This window comes from Melanerpes formicivorus, unplaced genomic scaffold (assembly GCF_026170545.1).
Source record: "Melanerpes formicivorus ecotype bairdi unplaced genomic scaffold, bMelFor1.0.p_v2 SCAF_11, whole genome shotgun sequence".
NCBI classification, from domain to species: domain Eukaryota; kingdom Metazoa; phylum Chordata; class Aves; order Piciformes; family Picidae; genus Melanerpes; species Melanerpes formicivorus.
The window spans coordinates 123789-134295 of NW_027142363.1; positions in this window are offsets into that span (position 1 = coordinate 123789).

Here is a 10507-nt window from a genome sequence, read left to right on the forward strand (position 1 = left end):
TGTGAAATCGCTTTGGCCCTGAAGGTCCATGCCTGGAGTTGCAGTTAAGGCAACCTGGGCATTGCAGAAATGGTATAAATACATAAATGGCACCAAAAGGGAGCTCCAGCAGCACCCCTCTCAGAAGCCAGGCTGTAGGACAGTGAGCAGCTGTGCGGTGTCTCAGTTCTGAGCGAGATCCACGCTGTATAACAAGTTAAAATTCCCTTCTGAGAGCTGCACAGTGTGCATACTGCAGCTAAGCTGGTACAAGACAAAACAAAACATGGTTTGAGCATCCACTTGGGACAAACATCCACAGCTGGAGTTGCACAGAGTGCCAGAGATAACCGAAGGCAACTCTCTGAAGTGTGGCGCCGGCAGCGTTCAAAGGGCTGAGCGCCTGAGAGCTCTGCTCCAGGCTGAGAGCTGGCAGAGCACAGCAAGAGGACTGGGTAGCATCACAGCAAACTGTGGGGAAGGTGACACCAGTGAGAGCACAGGGTTCAGGCAGAGGCACGGCTGCCTGCTTATCAGAGCTAATTTTTCATAGCAGCTTGCCATTGAAGTGTTGGTCACAGATAAAGGCTAAGGCTGTCAGCTCTGCTTTGCTTGGTGAAAGGATTCTGTGTTTGGCATGCAGGAAAGTTGGAGTGTTTGCAGGTGGGTGGGGGCATTGTCGGGTGTTTTTCTTCTTCCTCCCCCCCCCCCCCCCCCCCCCCCCCCCAGGGGGCTAGGCTCAGAAGGGACTTCTGGAGATCAAGTCCAACGCCCCTGCTAGAGCAGGGTCACCTAGTGCAGGGCACACAGGAGCACAGCCTCCCAAACTACCTGATACTTGCACTCTGTAGTCTAGCAGAGAGAGTCCTGTATGAAAGCTCTTTCTACTGTAATGAGAACTGGGCTGAGATGTGTTACCGATGGCACTGGTACAATGTTCATGTGCTACTGAAATGTGTCAAATATGCATATTTGTAGGTTCATAATGGGATGAAGCTTGACAGCTATGTGAGTAGTACTGAAATGAGCCAAGGGATTTTGAAATCCTTTTGATTCAGAATGATTCCCTTATTCAGAATGTCTGTCCCTTGCTGTTTGACACACACAGAATGGGCATGGGCCATGCTTCCTATACGTGCCTGGTGACTGTGCTCTGGCTTATGGACAAGGTCAGAAGAAGGCAGAAGGACCTTTCTCTTACTGAGTTACCAGTGTAAGAAAGTTGGAGGTGGTAAGACAGTAGTTATTTAGAGGAAGATCACTACTACCCTCAGGTGAGTGCCGTGAGGAAGGTCTGTTAGGAACTCAGAACTCACACAGTGATTGTGGAACCCTCTGATCTTATTGTTGACCTTTGTTCTCCTTCAGAGCACAGGCTTTGCATGATGTGTGAGTGTCAGCTGGAAGCCAAGCAGGGGTGCAGGCAGAAGCCTTTCTGACTCCTCCCGATGGGAGTGAGTGTGCCTGGTGGAAGTCAGCTGGCAAAGGTGTGCTGGGAGCTAGTTTCAGGAGAGGCAGGCAGCTCCTGCTCAGGGAAATAGTCACTTTCCCTGGACAAGGCTAAAACCCACCACAGAAATGTGCTCCTCCAAATGTTCTGCTGGTTGCAAAGCTGATCAGCTGATGGCCAGCCACATCTGGGAGATACTCTGAGCAGAATGTGAAACTCACACTGAGGACATTCGCTCCAAGTACTGGATGATGGTGCAGAAGGCTGGAGTGTGGTGAACAAGGAACAAAGGGGGAGCTGCATCTCCAAACTGTACATTTGAATAAGGCCACATGAATGTATGGTGCTGGGGGGCAGTGCTTCTGAAACCATCTGCATCCCAGCTTTGAGGAGTCTCTCAAGCTTGTGAAACAAAACACTTGCTGGATGAGTGTCTCAATCCCCAGTTAGGGGAGGGACAGGGAGCTTTAAATGGCAGTGTGTACAGTGTGTTATTTAATGAGGAGTGGTACCCAGTGCTTCCCTCCTCAACTCTCTGGGATGGTCAGTCTTGGATTTCATTCTTCCACTGCACAGACAGATGAGAGACTCTCCTCAGAAAGAACCCTGCGGAAAACAAGTATGGACTACTGCCATGAGGATGTGAAGGAGGAACCTGAGTGGAATGAGTCTGAGGCAGGAAAGTGGCCCTGCTTTCTGTGAGCTCTGGTTAACAGCAGACTGGCATATAGCAGGCAGAGCAAACCCTGGGAAGATGAACCACAGTGCAGCAGGAGGGATGCATTCTGAAAGAGCAGGCAAATACCTGGTTAGGTTAAAATTCTGCATAGGAGAACTTAATCTTGCTTTGTTCATGGAGACATTACTAATACCTTCAGCTTTCAACAGAGCAGATTTCAGACACAGTGTGAGCACACTCAGCGACTGGTAACCAAGATGACAGCTGAAGCCTGACGCTGGTTTTAAAAAGCAGATACTGATGTGCAGAACAAACACACCCCTATAGTAATTCATGTCTAGGACCTCACTCCTTACTTGCTGTTGGAAACAAACTTAGCATTCTTGTCTTAAGCACTGTCAGATCTAGTTTGCTCCTACATGGAAGAACAGAGGAGTGGTGCTAGTAACAGTTCAGACAATTTGAAATAAATTGCTACCCATGGCAACTCAAGTATTCATTAACACATTTTTGTTCCTAGAAACCTGTTTTTAATAATTGATGCAAAGTATGTGTTGCTGCCACAGTTCATTGTTTAATTAGCTTTCTGATCAAACACAATAATGAAGGAAGACCTGATAAATCATGCAAGAGCAGAATGAAGCACTTAGTTGCTAGGTGTTGCATTGATTAATGGTAATACGAAACCACAGCGGTCTGGAAACAGTGGTTCTGTGTGACCATCCACGATCACAAGGGCACCTTCACAGGAATGTCTTTCTGAAAGGCATGGAGGGCAGGGAGAGAGAAAGAGCAACAGTATTTTTATTTATTTACTTTTAATGAGAATGCCTGGGACATTTCCTGACTTGCTTTGAGTTCCAGGCTTCAGCTGTGATGAAGTAAAGGCATTTTGATGTCTCAGTGCAAACTGGCTATCCGTGCCTTCCCAGAAGGGCTGCAGAATGCTCCTTGTAGTCTGTGCAGGGTGGCAGGAGGGGTCTCCACAGGGCATAATGTGGTGGCATTGTGTGGGGATTGCAGCATTGCTCTCAGCAACCAGGAGTTTTAAGGTGAGAGTAGTTGCCACTTACGATGGCAGACAGTACAGCTCCTCTCATCCCACAGAACCTGTTGTGAGCTATGATTTTAGCAGCCAATACTATTCACTACATCATTTTAAGCTTGGAATCTCCTGGCTGTTTTATGGTACTAGCAAAATCCATGGTTGGAAGCCAAAGGGTAAGATGAAGGTGCATAAGAGCAAGACCATAAAACTATGGGGTGAAAAGAATGAAAAAAAAAAATGTGCAGATGATAAAAATGAGGCTATTGCCACTCAGGTACAGTCTGATGTTATTAGAAGGTGACTACACTTGCCTGTGGCCTTTGGAAGGGTAGGATACCCAACCTCTTGAGCATGGAGAGGGATTTTGAGATTTCCATTTCCATTTTCCTTCAAGTTTTAACTTGTGGACTGCTAATACTTACTCAAGACCTACATTTCTTCTGTGCTACTCACCCCTTGCAGGAACTGATAGTACTTCTCCAGATCATCTCCGCCTGCTCCCTCATCTGGCATAACATAGACAGCTGGAGGCATGAGCTCAGAGGAGACACCAAACCAAGAGAGCTGCCCTGCTGCTGCAGTGGTTAGCTTGTAAACCTGGCTCTACAGCTAAGAAGGGTTCCTAGGTCCATCTCTTTTCCGCTTAGCTCTGGGCATTTGTGAGTATGTACTGCTCAGATAACCAGCTAGATTTGCAAGCTTTGAAGCACCAAAAGAACCAGGCAGGGATTTCCAGTAAACAGATGTAAAGCACCTGAGGTGCTCCAGTGTTTTGGAAAATCCCAGTGGCCACTGATTGCATCTTTATGTGCTGAAATATTCTGAAAAATCATGCCCTAGATATCTTCCTCCATATCCCACTGCTGGTGCATGTTGCTGCAGTCTTCTTCAGCCTAACCCCACCAGTAAAGCTCCTGCCCTGACTTGGCTTTGCAGTACCTCCCCAAGGACTTGCTTCCTGAAACAGGTGCTTGTGTTCCCTTCCTTGTACAGCCTCAGAGGAGATTCCCCACACAAATGGCTGTGGTTAATATATACACGACCAGATTCCTCTCCAAAAATCATTCCTTTAGATTTCCAAACAAACAACAGAAAAAGGATGGAACAAGTTGTTCACCTGCCAGAGGAACTGAGGGAGCTGACCTGGTTTCCCTTCAACACAGCTGTAACTAAAAAGGAGAGAACATGAGTTCGGTTGGCTGAGCCTTCACAAGCATTTTATTTATGCACTGCAAACTCCACCAACTTCCAGCTAAGAGAAAAGTGAGGTTAGTGTTGACTTTCTGCAGAACACCTTCCTACACAACCAAAAGGAACACCTCTGTAGCTGTTCCTTTTAAGCTGATTTCCCACGAGAAGGAATTGATTGTTTATGATATTCTTGGATGAGGCAAGAAACTCAGGTTTAGGATCCTAGAGTGTTTCTAAAAGGGGAAGCCCATAGTCATTATCAAAGATAAGATCATTTGAGATGTTTGAAAATGTTAATGGATGGTAGATGAAATTCAGGAACATTATAAGAAAAAAAGGTACTGGATTTGTATATTTGATTGGATGTATTTTAAAGACAGAATGCAACAGCTCACATTACCTTTTGATTGACACTGATGACAAACTTTCCCCTTTGAGAGTGAAATGGAATCAGTGCAGTCTGGTAAGATTATGAAACCAAGGGCCAAAACTCCAGTCATGGGGTCTGTGTTGATAGGTTGGACTCGATGATCCTCGAGGTCCTTTCCAACCTAAGTGATACTGTGAAGAATGCTGGAAAAGAAATGGAAGCAATGCCATAAGTGGACCACTTCTAGCTTTGTGTTGAAGCGTGTATTCATTAATTTTGGCAGAACTTCTTCTTTAGAAGGCAGTTTGTAATTAAAGAGGAATCAGCTTGGAAACTGTGGCAGCCCAGTCATCTGGCTGCCAGGTGAATCAGCTTCTCTCTGCTTTTCTCTTCTTACAGCTACCAGAGACCTCTCCATTGTGTGTGTTCTCGAGGGAGGATTCAGAAAAAAATTGTCTCTTTGTATTGGCATTGCAGGTTGAGTCACTGCTCAGATTAAGAGGGCTAAAATGCATCACCCTCCTCAGAAGCCAGCAGGGAGGTAAACAAAAGTGATCATGAGACATAGAAATAGGATGAAGGCATTTTTATGGTTGTCTCTTTTGGCAACCGTTTTGGTTTAAGTAACAAAAGTTGAACAAAGAAAGACTGAAGTCTGCAGTCCATAATCCCCAACTACCTGGAACAAGAATAACAGAAGGTGCTGGTGTTCAGACAGCATTCAGAAGAGAATCTCTCTTCCCACCAGGTTCACGTGAAGGGGCTTGAGATATTCCCTGCCCAAGGGTGCCAGTCTCTGTTCCTGGAGTGAAAGGCTGAAAAGCAAACTCAGAAGAAGACTTCACTGGATCTCTCTGAGGGATGAGTTTCAAACAAGCCTTGTTCATTCCCCTGTTTATGGTAACTTCTTGTACCTCAGGAGAATTCCCACTGACTTGAAGGGAGTCAGGATTTCACTTTGGGTATTGAATTTCCAAACCTTCGGATTTTTATTTATCTTTTTTTTTTTTTCCCTGAAATGATGAAGTAATTTTAAATACATGTCTTTAAACACGGAGAGCAGTAATTGCAACTCAAGAAGAAAGAAACATTCAGATTAATTAAGAACCTTAGGGAGGCTTTAATCACAGATCTAAAAGTAGGCTTTTCAAAACAGTTGACTTGAACTAAGCAAGTGAGAGTCAGAGATATTTTTCCTCCTTTCTACAAGATCTCTGCTGTGATCAGAAAGCTTTAGAAATCTACCTTGTCTTTCATGGCCACAAAAATAACTGTACTGAAACATTTCATGAGAAGTGGTGCAAGGAGACAGTTGTGCATGAAACACGTTTTCCACTGCTTCCATCAGTTCTATTAATCTTCTGCACATCTTCGTGTTTCCTGTCTTTTTTTTTCTGATAAGAAGTTGAGACTTGCAAGAGTCTTTTCCTGTTACCAGTCAGAAAAATCAGGTGCCACCTTGGACATTGATCAATCCACCAGGTCAGACATCCTGTGGGAAGAAACTAAAGACAAAAGCGTGTGCACAAAGACCTGGCCAATGTGAAGTTCAAAGGAAACCTCCCAAAAAATCACTGGACTGTGCTAAAAACAAGCAACAGAACTTGCTAGAAGTACAAGGTCTGAACAGAAGATGAGTATGGACAGTGAGAATGGGATGCAGATCACTTCTCTTCCAGACCAGTATAGCAAAAAACCTTAAAATCTAACTAGAGTTCCACCTAGAGAAACAAACCCCACCTGAGCTATACAAAACTTGCCAGATATTAAGGACTCATTTACAGTGCCACAGCAGTGATGAATACAAACCACATAAGCAGAATCACTTAGGAGTAAACATTTACAGCCATCTGTGATTAATATTTATGGGATGAAGTGTGCTGGCTGCATTTGCTTTTGGGTAGAACACAACAGTATGAGGAGAACCTGACCAAAGAGTAATGCTGATGTCATTGCTAACTGAAAAGCCTTGGTTGAAGGCCTTGCTAGCTGAACACAGACGCACACACATGCACAACTTACAGGACACACTTACAGGTAGTGCTGGCACTGTACAAAGCTATGGCGTCATCAAAAGCCACTGGGAAAAACACAGCATCTACCTCCTGTCTTGACAAGCCTGAAATCTTTTGGTTGGATGACATCAAACGGTTGGCATCTGCCCCCTGCAGTGCACTGCAATACTGATGGTTAGCAAAGTATGCATTAGGGGTGCAGTGATTCCCCCACTGCCCCAGGAGAGACAGGGCTGAGCATTTTGGAGATCTCTCTGTTCCTGCTTGACACAAAAAGAGGGCTGCAGTCACACTCCCTGACTGTTTCCCCAGGAGCTTGTCTCACCAGTTTTGCACTCAGGACGTCGAACACTGTGGGTCTTGATTTCTGTTTTCATTTGAGGTTATCAGCCTCAGCCTCATTAGGAAGCATTTAAGAGCTCACATCCTGCTGGCTATGCTAACATTTCAGGTTCTTCTCCTATTTCAAGATGTATTTTGCAGCTGCAATAAGTTTCCTCCTGGACAGGACTTCAGATGCCTCACAGCAGCCTGTTGCTTTGGGCGATATTCCCCAGACAAAGACTTCTGATGTAAAGTGATGACGCGAGTTGCAGCTAAACTTACTGTAGTTCTTCCTCTTCTTTTCTCACTTTTGATGTAGAATTCTAAAATTAAAAGTGAAATTAACATTCTGGTCCTTAAACTGTTCTAATGAACGAGGCCTGTCTTGTTCACAGTATCAATTAGATGACTCAATCCTTTATCAGTTAAGATGGATTTTGTCAAAATGAGGTGGTGTATGCTGGTGCAAGTAGCAAGATGGGAAGAAGCTTAAGCGTATCCCAGTCACAGGGAGCTTCAGAAGAGCGCAGATTCATTCTGTTAATACACAGGCAAGGGCTGCACTGCAGACTGAGGTTTTTAATAAGGGTCACGGCTGGAAGGTTCCTGAACAACACTCTGAATACTGCTGCCAGCAGCAGATCCAAATGTTGTTTGCATATGGCACATTAACATTTGCTTGCTCTTTGTTCCACTCTTGTATTGCACTGCAGACACCAAGGCGGGCTGGCATGTTGTAGGAATTAAAAAGAATGTCATGGGTGGCAAACTTCTGCAATGTCAGACCAAGATCTCTTTAGGGCAAAATGCAAGAGAGCTTAAAATCATTTAAAAATTGACTCTGAATGTCTTTCATTGTGCACTGGTTTATGACAGCATGCAGAGGCATAAGAAAGAGATTTCAAGGTAATTTCTTCCTCCAGCACATTATTACAGACAGATCTTTTCCTATTTCATGACGAAATTCTTAAATTTATCCCCCTGAGCTTTCACCACCTTGGCTAAATGGCATCAACACTTTCTGTGTTAGCTGGGGAAGAGCCAGAAAACCTCTGAAGAAAGGGAAGGGTGAATTGTCTGGCCTGGTCTCTTGTTACTGCTTAGCATTAGAGAAGAGATAACATGGTCCTGGTTTCTTCTTGCAGCCATCTGGGGCACAGCAAAGTCAGGGGGATGTGCAGTGTGGAAACAGTTTAGCCCTGTAAGTGGAAGGTTGCATTAACTGGGTACTGAATTGCACAAAGACAATTCCAATTGGCTCCACAACTCCTTGTTCTCAGAGCAGGGTATTGGCCTTTCCTCCATAAAGACCTCTCTGCAGTGGCCTTGCCATAGCTTGCAGGCTGATGCCTAGAAGCTGACTACTGCTTCTGGCCCCTGCACCTGCCCTGTCAATGGTAAATTTGGAGAACCTTCCCCAAGACTGTGATCCACTGCAATCCAGAGATGGGCTGAAAAATGGCCAGGGGCCATCACAACTGCTGTTCAGCATTCAGAGGTTTTCATGGCAGTGTGAGACACCAGAAAATGAGTTTTGTGCAGTGTCTGGCTCTTACCAACCACCTGGTATGTACCATTGGCACAGAAACAAGTGGACATGAAGGGACCTCAGGCTAATGCATAGGATTTGATTAATCAGGAAAACAGCAAGGTCCTGCAGCAGTCTTTCAGATGAGACCTGGGGGGTATGCAAGAGGGCTGTATTTGTTGGTTCTGTTAGTAACTACCATGCATGTTCTTCAAGAGCACACAGCTGGGCAGCAGAGCAGAGGGCTGCTTCGCTGTCCAATGCTGGCTGGCAGAGCTGCTGCAAAGAAAAAGCACTTTGGAGCAGCCGCTGTGCAGCACTGTTTGGATGGCATCTTAGGGGCTGCAGAGACAGCAGAACCTGCAGCTTGGAAACAGCAGTATCGGAATGCCCACCTGGGTGTTAAGAGTGGCGAAAAGCTGGCGGGGGGGGAGGTTTGCAGGCAGCTGTAATGATTTCTAGGGAAGAGCTGGAATTCAGGCTGCTCAGAAATACAAAGGATAGATCTAGCACAAGCTGGGCACTCTCCTGGCATTGCTCTGGTGCTAGGGACAAGTCATTTCATGCCTCCTTGCTCCTGCAAAACGTGAGCAAATTGTTTCTGAAGGATAAGATATTGGGGTGGCCACATGAATGCCACAAGGCATTTACTTGCAGTTAATGTATGGCACAGAATGCCTCTGCTCTGGACCTGCAGGTAGGGCGTTGGTAACAAAAAGGAGTTTGATTTGGGCAGTAGTCAAACAGTGCAAGGGATCTTGGTCCTTTTTCTTGGTAGACATCTTAAATTATTCAGTGCGTGGATGTTATGCAGGCCGTGTTACACCAAACGTGCTTCCCACGGCAACTAAATATGCTCCTTAAAGACCAGCTGAAGGTGGAAGAATTGGGCTCTGACAGGAGATTTGTTTGCAGTTTCTCCCCACACCCCTCCCCCCCGCCCAAGACAACAGAGCAATTGCTGGGCAGTAACAGATTTTGTTAAAGAGCTTGTGTGACTGTTTTAGGCTGTGCCACCACAGCTTGGAACAACTCTTCTCTATAGAGCTGGGAGAAACCACTTTCAGCTCTAGAACTGAAGTTCTTCCACTGCTGAGGCAAAGCAACATGGTTGTTACTGGTTAGCAAAATCGTGAGATGATTTGGACAAGAAACGTAACAGGAAAAAATTATAAATCCACTGCAGTTGATGCTGACATTTGAATCTAATTCATAGGGAAGTGTGCCATCCATACCTGTACCCTGCTCTGCAAACTTTTGTCTGAGCTGGGAAACTGTCATTAGAAAACCAAGCAGGCCTGCAGGTGCCAGAATCTTTTCTAGTTTGCTGTTAGAGTTTAATTATTGTGCATTTGATTTGATAAATTAACAAACATGGGATTAAAGGTTGATTTATTCCAGGCAAACAAACAAACAAATAAACCAATCCTACTCACATGTCCCAGTTATTCCTGACTCCACACACTGACATGTCATTGGCATTTTGGAGCCATGGTGCTAGAATTGTTGTTTTCCCATCTTCTGAAAGAGGCAAACTTTGTCAGAGCAGGCAAATGCTGACCCCTATGAGAGAGACAGAACAAGCTAATGAGATACATTTAAACGCTCACAAATTTTAAGCAGGCCAAGACAAGTCTGTTTTCCTAACAAAGCCAAACCCCCATGTGCAAACCATTCTTGCTAAGCAGACAGCAGCAAAGGAGCAGAGAGGTCTCTGCCAGCTTTCAGCCAGGTTATCAACAGCCTTTCCCTGCAGCTGAAATGTGCCCTCGTGGCATGGCAGCGCTGCTTACACATGACACCTCCTTTCCTAGTGCTTGGGGAGCTGCTAGACAGCAAAGGAACATTTGTGACTGCAAAACTCGAGCCCCAGTCATTGTAGAAGCACCTCCAGCTTTAGTGGCCAGCCTATGCACAACACTG